The sequence below is a fragment of the Anomalospiza imberbis genome, unplaced genomic scaffold (genome assembly GCF_031753505.1).
Source record: "Anomalospiza imberbis isolate Cuckoo-Finch-1a 21T00152 unplaced genomic scaffold, ASM3175350v1 scaffold_54, whole genome shotgun sequence".
Taxonomy (NCBI): Eukaryota; Metazoa; Chordata; class Aves; order Passeriformes; family Viduidae; genus Anomalospiza; species Anomalospiza imberbis.
In genome coordinates this window covers 775,183-789,399 of record NW_027100151.1, presented here as the reverse complement: position 1 = coordinate 789,399, position 14,217 = coordinate 775,183, and the positions used below count along the sequence as shown (strand labels likewise).

The window sequence follows — 14,217 nt, the reverse complement described above, 5'->3', positions numbered from 1 at the left end:
TTGCTGCTCCTCAGCCAGTGACAGGATGAGTCCCTAAGCCTGGGGCTCGGCCTTCCTCATGGTGAGGGGCACCAAGGAAGGCAACAGTGTGATGGAGACTGCCATGGGCTGGGAACTCACTGGGGGACAAGAGGGAGCAGTTGGGAAGTAAAAGGCAGGTGGGGGAGAGAACAGTTCAGAGAAGGGCTGAGCTACAGCTTGAGCAAGCTGCAAAATGTCATTTGGGGCCATCCCAGATTGATTTCATTTCAGAAGTTATTGAAAAAGTTTAATTTTTGGGTGGTGTCATGTTTGCCCTTGGAGGTGTACACTCTGCAAACTTGAGCTGTGTTGCTGAAATGCTCAAGCAGGTCTGTGCTGCAGGTCACCCCATTTCTTCTTTGGCTGATTGCAGCCCGGTGCTGAGCTCCAGCAGAGCCCTGGCAGAGCCCAGAGCAGCCTCAGCACCCGCAGAGCCCGGCTGCAAGGAGAGAAACCAGAAAGCGCCCGTCAGCTGAAGGCTCCTGGCCCCTTGTCCCAGCCGCCCGCGGTGCCCAGGCCATGCTGGCCGTGCCCAGAGCTGTGCCCAGAGCTGCCCATCCCTGCTGCCTGTGGAAGCAGAGCAGGAGGGCAGGACATGTGCCCAGCCTGCAGCCAGCCACGGCACATCCAGCCCTCAGCAGCTGCCCAGAGCAGGATGCTCCTGTGCTCGCTGCCATCTCCCCAAAGCTCTGATCCCACCATGCCAAGCAGACAGGACCCACCTCACGCCATCCCTCGCTGGAAGAAAAGCTGGTCCCAAACGATGTCCTCATCCTTCTCCCAGGGCACGGCCCATCCACGCCACAGCTGCTCCCAAGCACTTCCCCATCCAGACTGGACCCCACCTGGAACGCTTCCTCTAGAAAAACACACAACAAATTATTGAAAATAGATTACAGACAAAAAGGGGAACAAGAAAAAAGGTCAAAAATCTTATCTCTGTCAGGGGCTTAAGGAAGGCCCAACCCCTGCATGCCAGGGAAAAACCCACCCACAGGTGAGGGAAGCCCAGGCTATCTCCCTTCCCCCTGCACTGCCCTCCAAAATAACGGTGATCCCAAAGCAAACAGGGCAGTGGAGCAGCCCAAGCCCTTCCTTGCCTGCAAAGCAAAGCAGCCCCTGCACAGGTTCTGGAGTCCCACCTCTGCTCCCACCATGGGGGTTTCTTTGTGTCGGGCTGGCTGCCCCAGCCCCAGCCCCAGCCCGGGGCACGGTGGGTGCTGGGGCTGTTGGCAGGGCCAGGAGCCCACTCCCATTTCATCAGCACCCCAGCCCATCCCCCTAGCCCTGCCAAAAGCAGCCTGGCAGCCGACTGAAGGATTAGCTGCATCCGCCCCAGCAAAGGGGGAACCTTTGGTTCCCGGCCAGGCTGTGCAATGCCCAAATCTGGGAGCATCCCCCTGCGTGTGGACTCACCTGCAAATTCCCTGTGGAGCCTGGCTTTGGAGAAGGCGCCAGAATCAAAGTCCATCATCTTCAGCTGCCGGTGACCAGGTGGAGGAAGAGGTTGTCATTTTTGATGTCGTCCTCACTGTCCCCAGCAGCAGCAGCCCCACCTGGTACAGCTTCTCCAGGGCCGCCTCCTCCTTCCCTGAGGTGAGCCCAGGCTGTCAAGGTTCTGCCCAGGGCCCCAGCTGTCAGGGAACCAGGACAAGCAAAACCAGCTCAGATGGTGGCCACCAGTGCTGGGCAGAGCAGCTCAGCTCCAGCACAAGGGCTGCGTGTTCCCATCTGATGACCCCTGGGCAGTGACACAGGCAGGACAAAACCAGTCTGGTTGGCTTTGCCACTGATTGCCAGGACAAGTGTGGAGCTGTTACCTGCCAGGCCCCTGGATCCAACTGTGCACGTTGATCTCTCCCATCTTCTAGGGCAGAAGACCACCCTGCACCCATGGATCACGGAAAAGCTCTTCTAAGGATGGCCTGTCCAAGGGCTGCATGGACAAACACCTCTTAATGAGATCCTGGCACTCTGGGGAAACAAACCAGAAATCACCAGTCAGTTGGAGAAGTTGCCCCCCTGTTCCCATGCCCAGGCCATGCTGGGTGTGCCCAGAGCTGGGCCTAAACTTCCCCATGGATTCTGTGTTTGGAGGAGAGCAGGAGAGCAGGACATGTGCCACCTCCTCAGCAGCTGCCAGAGCAGGATGCTCATGAGCTGCTGCTGTCTCCCAGCACTGGTATTGCCCCCATGGCCAGAGATGAGGACCCACCTTGAGAGAGCCGTCGTGGGAACAAGATCCGCCCCCAGATGATCTCCTGGCCCCTCCTGAACGGGTGCTTCCCCATGACCAGGTGGTACAGCAGGAGGCCCAGGGACCAGATCGTCGCTGCCTCGCCGTGGTAGCGTTGGTGCTGGATCCACTCTGGTGGGCTGTAGGACAGGGTTCCTGTGGAACACAGACAGAGTTCATCAGGGGGACGCTGCTGCTCCCAGAGCCTGGCCCCAGCACCCCATGGCATGTGGGGGCTGCCCCAGTGGCACACAGGGTGACTGCTGCCCTCTCACCAGCACCTGGGACTTGTGGACAGACTTGGGGCTGGAAAAGAAGCCACTGGTGTTGGAAGAGGGCAGCAGAAATCCTGGGAAGGCCCAACCATGACACACAAAAGCAAAACTCATCCAGTGGTGGAGAAAGCCCGCTCTACTCCCCGCCTGCACGGCCCCCCAAAAATGTTAACCAGTCAAGGCAAACAATGGGAGCAGAGCAGTCCAAGCCCTTCTCGCCTGCACACCAAACCATCCAGGGCACGGGGTCAGACGCCCCTCTCTGCTACCCCCACTGGGGTTTTTGTCAGGCTGGCTGCCCCAGCTCCAGCCCCAGCCCAGGCCACAGTGGGTGCTGAAGGCTGTGGGCAGTGCTGGGAGCTGGCCCCCCTCACACCCCCACCCAAATCAGCTTGGCTCCAGCATTAATCCCATCCTGGCTGCAATAGGGGGAGCCCTGGGGCTGCACCCCGGCTGGGCCATGAGATGCCCAGGAGCATCCCCAGGCAGAGCTCACCTGCAAACTGGGTGTAGGCTGTGTCTTGGAGGAAGGCGCCACAGCCAAAGTCAATCAGTTTCAGCTGCCCGGTGGCCAGGTCGAGCAGGATGTTCTCAGGCTTGATGTCCCTGTGCAGGACCCCGCAGCTGGTGCAGTGCCGCACAGCCTCCAGCACCTGGCGGAACAGCCCCCGCGCCTCCTCCTCCGGCAGGAACCTCCGCTCCGCCAGGAAACCCGACAGCTCCTGGCACCGCTCCGGACGCTCCAGCACCAGCACGATGCTGTCAGGGAGCTCAAGCCACTCCAGGAGCTGAATGACACCAGTGCAGCCAGAGGACACCTTGTCCAGCAGCACGACCTCCAGGGGTGCGCTGGTGCCGTCGGGCTGCGGGAGGAGCGCGATGCCGTCAGTGGGGCTGAGGCCGTGCCAGGGCTGGGGAACCCCTCAGCCAGCCCGGGATGCTCTGCATGCCCCGCTCAGCCCATGCCCGCTCTCCCTGCAGGGCTCCCGGCAGCTCCCACCCTGCCGGGCCCCGGCTCCTCGCCACCCGGCACGGCCCGGCTTCTGCCGCTGGCCCCGCTCACTCACCAGCTCGCCCCAGTGCCGGACGCGGTTCCGTGGCACCCTTTTGATGGCCACCTGCGAGCAAGGGAGAGCAGTGGGTTGAGCGCACCACCCGCCCCGCCGAGCCCCATCCTCCTCCTCCTCCGCCCCCTCCACCTCCTCCTCCTCCTCCTTCCCCCTCCTCCTCCTGCTAATCCTCCTCCTCCTCCGCCCCCTCCTCCTGCGCCCGCCGCCGGCCCCGCCGCTCACCGGGGCGCCATCCGAGAGCCGCGTGGCCGCGAAGACGCTGCCGAACCCGCCGCTGCCCAGCAGCGAACCCAGCCGGTACCGCTCCTGCAGGGCCTCCTCCTGCGCCTTCCCTGCGGGCGGGACGGGGCTGTCAGCGCTCGGCCCGGGGCCAGGAGCGGCCCCCGAGCGCCCCCCGAGCGCCCCGGGCCGGCCCTCCCCAGGCGTTCTGTCCCTGGAACGGGACAGCGGCGGCTCGGGGCCAACGGCCGCGGTGCCGAGCGGCGGAGCTCGGGCCGGGGAAGCCGCAGCGGGGGCGGCGGGAGCGGCTGCGCCGCGTGTGTCCTCCGCGGGGCCCGGGAGGAGCCGGGGCCGGGGCCGGGACTGGAGCCCACGTCGGGGCCGGGGCCGGGCTCGGGCCAGGCGGAGCCAGAGGGCGGCGGTGCCGCCCCAGCCCCAGGCACTGATGCCCGCCCAGCAGCGCCACCGCCAGCACGACCAGAGCCGGGCGGAGACGAGACCCCGGCGGGACGGCCGGGGACGGGGACGGGGCCGGGGCCGGGGCAGACCCGCCCGGGGCTGGGGGCGGGCTGGGGACATGGCCCGGCCGGGAATGGGGAGAGAGAGATTGGGAGAGGAGGGGACAGCGGGAAAGGGAGAGGAGAATCAAGAGGAATGCGACAAAATCACTGCTTTGTCTGCTTTTGCTGCTGCAGCCGCTGCCGCTGCCGCTGCTGCTGCTGCTGCTGCCGCTGCAACTGAAGCTCCGGGGCCGTTTGTCCCCGTGTCCGTTTTTCCGTTGCCCGCTCGCCCCCGCGCCCAGCCCCCCGCTCCCCAGGGGCAGCCCCTGAGCCTGTCCAAACACGGGAACTTTGCCCTGTTCAGCCCAGACTCAGAGTCTGGACTCCTGCACAGGGGAACAGGAATCCCCTTGAGCGCTGCTGTGCATTGTCCCCGCTGAGGATCAAACCCTAGGGGAGCACATTCCCTGAATGCTGAATTTGTACCTGACCCAAGGGCTGCACTTAGTCTCCATCACTGCTTTCCAAGTAAACCAGGGGAAGGCAAAAACTGTGTGTAGCTCATGGTATTTTACAGTGTCTAAAACTTGCCATGTCATGGATCTTAGAGCTGAGATCTATTTGGATTAAGGGGATGGAGAAGCAGTGCAACATGGAAAAGGGGAGCATAAAAATAAACAGAGAAAAACATCTTGGATTGTTTCTTTCCATTTTCATTTCATTTCCTAAAAGCTGTTTCAGTTTTCCCAGAATCTTCTCCACACTCCTGTTTGCTCTTTCCAAGAACCTTTCCTGGAGAACGAGGTGCAGCTTCTGTCACAAGATGTGCCACCAGCTGCAGCTTCTCTAGGCTTTCCACACCTTGTGTGCAGCTCAACTCTTGCAGCACAGCAGGACAAATGTTTGAAGAACTTGACAGCTTGTTCTTTCTTTTCCTTGTGGGCTGGGCAGTTGTGCCATTGGTAAGGTTTTCATTGTTACTGTTCTGCCCTAAGAAACCATGACGGGCTACCAGGAATTGTCAGGGAATCCAAGCCTGACTGAATGCAGAGAAAGAATCTGCAGAGCCTGCATCCAGAAATGGAGAGCTGTGTGATAATCATTGCAACATCCCCATGGGCATCTTGAAAGTGATCTAGAAGATGAAAATGCTCTGACAGAGGGAGTTTGTTTCTGAGTTCAGTGTAGAGGATTCCACATCTAGTGCATTGGTTCATAAATCAAGAGTTCAATCAGTTCATGGAAAGCACCAGAACAAGCTGGACCTCTCAGCCTTAAACACTTCAGTTGTTCAGGGACCCAAAAATGTTCCATAGAAAGAGCATTAGAAGGAGAGGAAAGAGACAGAGAGACAGAAGCTCCACAGAAAGATACACATGTGGCTCCCAGCTCCTGGGGTTCCAGTGTGGGTGAGACACAAACCCTAGAAGAAGGCAGAGTCCATAGCAGGGGCTGACCTTGTGCTCCTTGGTTTTAAGCCCCTGGGCCTTCGTGGGCCTCCCCCCAGCTGGGACTTGTGATAGCTCGGGCGTTCAGAGCCGGGTTAGCGCTGTCCCAGCTGTGGGACTGATTGACAGCTCAACCCAAGGTGTCTCGGGACACTGATCTCATCCAGCCTCTGACAGTGACCATGGTGACACTGGGGAACCTCATGGAACCGTGGGTCAGTGTGACAATGCAGGTCCAAGGACACCATGGTGATATCCAGGTTTGCTCAGCACCAGAGACACCTTTGCCTTGTTTATCCCCAGCTGTCATCACTGCCTCCAGTGTTCTGCTCTAACTGGAACCCAGGGACACTTTCACATGAGTTGTGTCCCTCAGTGGGACCCATTAAAAGTTAAAGAAAGTCTGGACTTTGAATCTGATTTGAGTTCTTGAGAAGTTCTTTGAGCACACTCAGGTCTGGGTCCGATGCAAAGAGCACCAAAGCCCCAGAGGGTCATTAACGTCCTGGTGCTGTGTCTGTGCTGCTGAGCTGGGCCGGGCTCCTGGCCCAGAGGCAGCTCCTGGCAAGGGCAGCGCTGCAGAGAGACAGCTGTGGCCAGGAGCAGCTCCTGTGCACAGCCCAGCAGGGCTGGGGCACTGCCAGGGCATCGCAGGGACACGAGCAGGGCACAGACAGAGCTCACAGGGGCTCAGCACTGGCAGGGGCTGTGGGGTGTCCCAGAGGGGGCTGTGTCACAGCAGCGCCTCTGTGGCTGTGTCACGGAGGCACAGAGCAGCTGTGATGTCAGAGGGGGGCTGTGTGACAGCACAGCGTGGGTTGTGTGAGGTCACAGACTGGGCTATGACATCACAGAGCGTGTTGTGTGAGGTCATCAAGCAGCTATGGCATGATAGAGGGGACAGTGTGACATCAGAGAGCAGGCTGTGACATCATGGCATGGCTGTATGACATCATAGAGCGGGCAGTGAGGTCAAAGTGTGTGCTGTGACATTACAGAGTGGCAGTATGACATCACAGGGAGGGTTTTGTGACATCACAGCGGGGCTTGTGACATCACACAGCAGGGTGTGACATCATAGTGTGAGGCCATAGGCAGACTCTGCCGTCATGTAGAGAGTGGCTCTGGGACATCAGAGTGTGGGTTGTGACATCACCGAGTTGGCTGTGTGACATCATAGAGCAGGCTATGACATCATGGAACAGACTGTGATGTCACAGGATGACTTTGTGTCGTCATAGTACAGGGTGAATTTCTGACATCACAGAATCTTCTGTAACAGCACAGCTTTGTGACATCACAGAGTGACATCGCAGAGTTGGGCCTATGACATCACAAGGGAGCTATGTGGCATCCAAGAGTGGGTTGTGACACCCCAGGGGCTGTGTGACATCACAGGGGCTGTGTGAGGTCACTGGGGAGGTGACTCTGCCCCAGCCCCCCCTCCCAGTTCCCCCAGAGAAGTCCAACGCTGCTCGTGCACAGCGGGGTCCCCTGTCCCCCCGGGTCCCCCCGCCCTCAGCGCCGCAGCCTCCCCCAGAGGATGTTCCACGAGATCGACCCCCGAGCCTGACACAGGGCCATGGGGGGCGGGACAGGGGACAGGGACCCCCCGGCAGCGTCCCCGTGTCCCCCAGGGCCAGAGCCTGGCCCAGGGCTCCTTCACCCTGTTGCCAACGAGGGCTTGAGAGCGCTGAAAAAATCCCCAGCAAGGGAGCAGCAAAAACCAGATTTAATATTGAGCAACAGCACCACAAAGTTCCTTGGCAAGAGTCACTCTGCTCCTGACTGGACACTTCAGGCACAAAAAAGGAAACAAAGCAACAACAAAACCAAATAAATTCCAGGCAATTAAATCAGAAATAAACCGAGAACTGGGGCTTTCATTCCTATGGAAAAGAACTGTCCTTCTTCCTGCAGGTGCCCGTGGCCACAACTGGGATTTCACCTCCAACACTGCCTGTTGTGACAGACTGGAGGAGATTGTGGGCTGGAAACATTTTGTGTGTGGGGGAGGAAGGGGCAGGTCCAGCCTTGCCCTGCCCTGGAACCCCAGCCCTGCCCTGCCCTGGAACCCCAATCCCCCCAGGGCCTCTATCCCAGCCCAGCAGTGTCTGCCAGTCCCTGGCACAGTACAGGCAATGCTCCACAGCCACCTCTGGAGCCCCCAGCCCAGCTCCTGAGTGACCAAATGACCCCAAGTCCCACCTGGGGGAAGGGCCCAGGAAGACCAAGGGGTATTTAAGGCTGAGCACAAGGCGAGCACACATCTTGACCCTACCTCCTCTTGGAATTCCGATCTGAACAGTGCTGGAATCCAGGAGTTGGTAGCTCTGTGTGTGCTTCTCCAAATCTTTTTCATCATTCTCTATTTCTGTCTCTCGTTCTTTTATTTCTGACTTCTTGAAAATGTTGAGCAACTTAAAACTCAGATGGCTTAGAGTTTGTGAAGTTGAATGGACCAATATACAGCTTTGAGAAGTGTTTTGTGTTCATTGAATGTCTTATTAAACCTTTTGCCAAAGTTTCAGCTCCTTAGCTCCAACTCCCACCTGCTTTCCTTGGAGAAGGAGCTGCCCCAGACCCAGAGGGATGTTCATTTCTTCTCAGCCAGCAAAGCCAAGGGAAGGCACAGCTCCATCAAATGCAAAACTCATTCCTCTGCTGGATATTAAATCCACTTTGCACAGCAGACAGTCTCAGAGCAATGGAAAACACCTTCTGTGCCCAGCACAGGTCCCAAGGTCCCCCCAAACCCTCCCTGCCCCAATTCTGCCCAGATTTGCTCTTTGCACACACGAGTCACACACTGAAGGCACGAGCTCCTTCCATGCCCAGAGGGAGGAAAAGCGGGAAAGTGGATGAAGAGCTCTCCTGTGCAGAGCCAAGGTCCAAGTGCCCCTGCAGGGAACCACAACTCATCAGGTTTGTGTCCTTTGGGCTCAGGGATGGTGACACTCAGAAGCACAGAAAGGTTTCTTGCCAACAAACACAAGTTGAACATTTGAACAGTTTAATAACCATCACAGCTCTTCCCTCAGCTCTCTGTGATGTCCCAGCAGCATCTGACATGTCCCCCATCCCCAAGGGATTTCTATACAGGAACAGTTTAAGACAGAGGCATAAGAAAAGGCAATACTGTGACAGATATTAATATAAGTAAGGTGTTGATTAATGTGATATTTATTTGGACTTCTTAAAGATTGGGCAACTCCCTGAAGCTCAAAGCATGTAACCAGTCAGTTGAGAGGCCCTTGTGTGACCAGAGAGCATCTGGAGGAGGAAATCTGGGAGTAACAGGAAGGACATAGATCCAGCTGGTCTAGTGAAGAGATGTCCTTAGACATGGCCATTTCAACAGAAGAGGTGGAAATACCTGAAGGAAGAGAGAGATGATGTAGTAAACAATATTGGTGACTCAAGTAAAGGGGAAGAGCAGTATTTCTTCTCCTTCTCCCATCAGTACACTTCCAGGAAATTCCTGTTCCTGGAGGGAAGACTTTGGTATTTCTTAAAAGTACTCAAGTGACCCAGATAATAAAAATGTCCTTGTATATTATGAAATGTACAAGAATTTAAACCTGTGCCCCTTTCCAGGCAGATATCAGCTGTGTGCCCATGGACAGGCGGTGCCACTTGTGCCCTGAGGTGCCAAACTGGGATTGGATCTCTCAGAGTGGAGCTGAGGGAGAGCAGAGCACCTTGCAAGCTGCAGGTCCCTGCCAGCCCCGCAGGGCTCCTGTGCCATCAACATCTGCTCTGCTCCAGTCTGAAACAGGGCCCAGCATGGTGCCGGGATCATCAGAGAGCTGAGGTGTGTGCTGGAATTCAATGCCCTCCCCATGGCGCAGCAGCCCTGCATTTCCCTGCTCCAGCCTTGGTCTCCAGCACAGCCATGGAGGCTCTTTGGGCTCCTGAGTGTTCCTGCAGCCACCAAGGGCAGCTGAGCTCTGCCTTTGGCACAGTCAGCCCTGGCCAGCGCAGGCCATGCTCAGCAATTCCTTGTCTGTGCCCGGCCTTGCTGCCAGCCCCGGCAGCGGCTGCGTGGCCCCTTTGTGACCCTGTGCTGGCCCGGCCATGGTGCCACAGCCCCTGTGCAGGCCCAGCCCAGGACAGGAGCATTGCGGCTGGGAACGGCCCCTGTGCCGTGGTGCCCACAGCAGCCTTGGGGCTCTGTGCCCCATGGCCTCCCTGCTGGGCAGCCTCTGCCAGCTCCTGCAGAGCTCGTGGCACCTGTGGGGCTGCACAGACAGCCCTGCCCCGGGCTCTGCCGGCCTCTGGGCCAGCAGAGAGGCCGGCCAGGGCTGGCCATGGCCGGGAACAGGCCCTGAGCCCCGCAGGAGGATGGAGCTGGGCCACAGCCAAACTCAGCCCAGGGCAAAGCTGGGCTCAGCAGCCAGGGCTGCCAAGGGCTGGGGACAGAGGCGGGCGGAGACAAATGTCCTGGGCCCCCTCCCTGCTGTGTCCATGCCCCCAAGGGCACAGAGCAGCCTCCTCTCTCAGACACTTGCCTGTTTTCCATGCCTTGCACAGGCGCTGGCCCTGCCCCACAAGGCCTGGGCTGAGTCCTGCCCTGCACGCTCAGCCAGGCTGGGATGGACACTGATGGTTCCTGTGCCAGGCTCTCTGAGCCCAGCCCAGCTCCCTGCAAGCTCTGCCAGCTGCCCTGAGCTCTGTGCAGCACCAAGGGCCTCTCCCCAGCACAGCCCAGCCGGCTCTGGCCCCACAGCTCTGCTCAGCCCAGGCTGCTCTGGCCACTGGCCCCACGGCCTCAGCCCCTGGCCAGGGCACAGCAGCAGCTGCAGCTCAGCCAGGACTCAGCCCCAGCCATGGGGGAAGGGGCTTGGCCAAGGCCAAAGGAGGCTCCCTGGGTGCCCTGCTCCCCTCGGGCTGAGGTGCTGAGAGCTCTGCAGCCCCTGCTGCCATCCCATCTGCCCAGGCCAGCACAAGAGCCCCGGCCTTGGGGCCCTCCAGAGCTGCTCCTGCTCCAGGCCCAGGGCCCATCCCAAAGCCGGGGCAGCCACAAAGCTGTCTTAGGGTGAAGAGCCTGGCTCTGTGTTCTCCATCCCCTCCTTGCTGGCGCTGCCAGGCTGGGATGAGGAGCCCCTCAGCCTTCCCTGCTCTGGGCTGGACAAACCCAGCTCCCTCAGCCTCTGCTCACAGCCCAAGGGCTCCAGCCCTACCTTGGAGGCCCTTCCCTAACCCTGCTCCAGCTGCCAGACATCTTTCCTGCCCTGGGGAACCCAACCCAGGCCACAGGGACCTGGATAATCCACGTCCTTGATGTCCTGGTCACACAGCCCTGGCCCCTTTTCCCCATGTCAGGCTCTGGGGGGGATCCTGTGGAATGTCCTTTGGTGGGGGCTGTGGCTCCAGGTGGACCGGGGGGATACCAGGGGATAAGGGACCCCGCTGGGCATGAACAGCATTGGACTTGTTGGGAGAAACTGTGAGGGGGAGCTGGGGCGGAGTGACCACCCCAGTGACGTCACAGAGCCCTCCTGGGATGTCACACAGCCCCTCTGTGATGTCACAGCCTGCTCTGGGATATCAGACCTCTGCCCTATGATGTCACAGCAGGCTCTGGGATGTCACAGAGGCAGTCTATGATGCTGTAGCTGCTCGATGACCTCACATAACTCTGTGACCTCATGTTACCAGATGATAAATTATCTACACCAGGTGAGTTAACACCGGAGCTTGTTCTCCAAAACCCCAGGCCTATGGAAACCACACAATGCTCATTGTGTCAGAAGGGGAACTGGAAGTTCACCAGCCTCAGTGTCCTGCCAGCTCAGCCAGGCCCACTGGAACACTGGGGTCCACGACCACCAGGGACCACCAGAGAGACCCCCAGAACAGAAGAGAGCATGCAAAAGGGGAGGGGAAATACGTTAATGATTCTGGGGGAATGATTATCAGATGTGTGTTTAGTCCAGGACAATCAATGAATATGTGTGCAAAATACAGAATATGAACAGAAACTTTCCTGTACTCAGCACGCTCGGCTTTGGGAGGAGCTATCCCCCGTGCATCCGGCTGAATAAAGAATGCTGCTTCTTAATGCTGCATTGGGGTTAAGGAGTTTTCTGTTTTACTGAATTTTTGGAAACACTCCACTCCCAAGGAAAGCTCTGTCTCCTGCTGCTCACAAACAGAGAAGCGATGGTGGCAGATGTGGGGGTCGGAGGCTGCCTGGGGCACAGTGACCATGAAATAATCAAGATTTCAATGTTTTGTGAAAGAAGGAGGGGTAGCAACAAAACTTCCACATTGAAATTAGGAAGGGCAGACTTTGGCCTATTTAGGATGCAGATTTGGGGAGTACCGAATAAGGTACTGATTTTTTTAAGGGAAACAGCCCTTTAAAACAAAGGCGTCCTGGGAGGATGGACACATTTCAAGGAAGTAATCTTACAGGGGAAGGAGCAGCCTGTGCCAGTGTAGCAAAAGATGAGCTGGTGAGGAAAATGACTGCCCTGACTGCCCATGGAGCTTCTGTGGGAACTCAAAGGAAAAATAGAGGGTGCATTAACTTTGGACAGAATGTCAGGCAACTTTGGAAGTGTTAAAGGATGTTATTAGGTCATGGAGAAAGAAAAGTTGAGAGGTGAAACTCAACTACTGCTTAAGTTGGCCACTTCTGTGAAAAAAAATTGAAAAGGTTTCTGTAAATAAATTAATAGCAAAATCTGGGATAAGGAGAACATCTTTATTGGATGCAGTGGAGAATATAGTAAGTAAAGACAAAGAAAAGACTGAGTAACTTAACACCTTGTTTGTATCAATTTTCAATATTAGGATAGGTTGTCCTCAGGACAAGAAATCTCCTGAGCTGGTAGATAGGCACAGGGAGCAGAACAGCCCCCTGTAGTCCAGGAGGGAGCAGTTGGGGACCTGCTGAGACACTCAGATGCTCACAGGTGTATGGGATCAGATGGGATCCATCCTAGGGGGATGAGGGAGCTGGTGGATGAACTCGCCAAGCTGCTCTCCATCATTTACCATCAGTCCTGGCTCAGCAGGGAGGTCCCAGAGTACTGGAGGAGCCAGTGTGAGCCCATCCCCAAGAAAAACTGGAAGGAGGATCTGGGGAACTCCAGGCCTGTCAGCCTGACCTTGGTGCCTGGCAAGGTTATGGAACAGATCACCCTGAGTGCCATCACAGGGCACCCACAGGATGGCCGAGGGGTCAGAGCCAGCCAGCTTGGATTTAAATGTCTGCATTCATGATCTGGATGAGGGGACTGAGTCCACCATCAGGAAATTTGCAGATGACAAGCTGCCTGTGAGTGTTGATCTGCTGGAGGGGAGGAGGGCTCTGCACAGGGACCTGGACAGGCTGGATCCAGGGCCCAAATCCAGCAAGGTGAGGTTTAACAAGTCCAAGTGCCAGGACACGGCACTCGAGGTGCTGCCCAACGAGTGCCGAGCACAGGGGAAGAATCACTGCCCTGGTCCTGCTGGCCACACCATTCCTGATCCAGGCCAGGAGCCAATGGCCTTCTTGGCCACCTGGGCACACTGCTGGCTCATGTCCAGCCTACTGTCCATCAGTCCCTGCAGGTCCCTTTCTGCCTGGCTGCTGTCCAGCCACTCTGTCCCCTGCTCTGCACACAGACATTGCTGCTGCAGCTCCAGAGAAGGCAACAAAAGGGCATCTCTGCTGAAAATTCTGCTGGCAGACCCTTTAGTTCCTTTAAATCCACCAAGAGCACAGCCCCTCATTGACACAGTCTGTGGCCACAGGGAAGGTGGAGAGAAACAAAATGAGAAATGGCACAAACAAGGACATTTCTTTGTGGACAACATTAAAATGTAAAACAAAGAAAAAGAACCTCCAAAATGAAACCAACAAGAAGCATCAAAGATAACTTTTATTACAAGTGATTTGCAGAAATTGGCCAGCAGTTTAATGTTCCTGAAAGCATCCAGTCATCAGTCTCCTCACTGCAAACTTGAGCTCCTGGTTCCTCAGGCTGTAGATGAGGGGGTTCAGGGCTGGAGGCACCACCGAGTACAGAACTGACAAGGCCAGATCTAGGGATGGTGAGGAGATGGAGGGGGGCTTCAGGTGAGCAAATGTGGCAGTCGTGAGGAACAGGGAGACCACAGCCAGGTGAGGGAGGCAGGTGGAAAAAGCTTTGTGCCGTCCCTGCTCAGAGGGGATCCTCAGCACGGCCCTTAAGATCTGCACATAGGAGAAAACAATGAACACAAAACAGCCAAAAGCTAAACAGCCACTAACCACAATGAGCCAAAGTTCCCTGAAGTAGGATTTGGAGCAGGAGAGCTTGAGGATCTGGGGGATTTCACAGAAGACCTGGCCCAGGGCAGTGCCATGGCACAGGGGCAGGGAAAATGTATTGGCCGTGTGCAGCAGCGAATTGAGAAAGGCACTGGCCCAGGCAGCTGCTGCCATGTGGGCACAAGCTCTGCTGCCCAGGA

The 14,217-nt window shown here is 57.3% G+C and overlaps 1 long non-coding RNA gene across 1 annotated transcript; it reads right to left on the bottom strand.

Annotated features, from left to right (window-relative positions):
- Positions 1-241: 241 nt before the first annotated feature.
- LOC137467225 (uncharacterized) lies at positions 242-1,504 on the bottom strand. Its single transcript, XR_010995452.1, has 2 exons — positions 1,438-1,504; positions 242-460 (listed from the first exon to the last, which is right to left on the bottom strand). It is a non-coding gene; the product is annotated as an uncharacterized lncRNA (long non-coding RNA).
- Between the last annotated feature and the right edge of the window lie 12,713 nt (positions 1,505-14,217).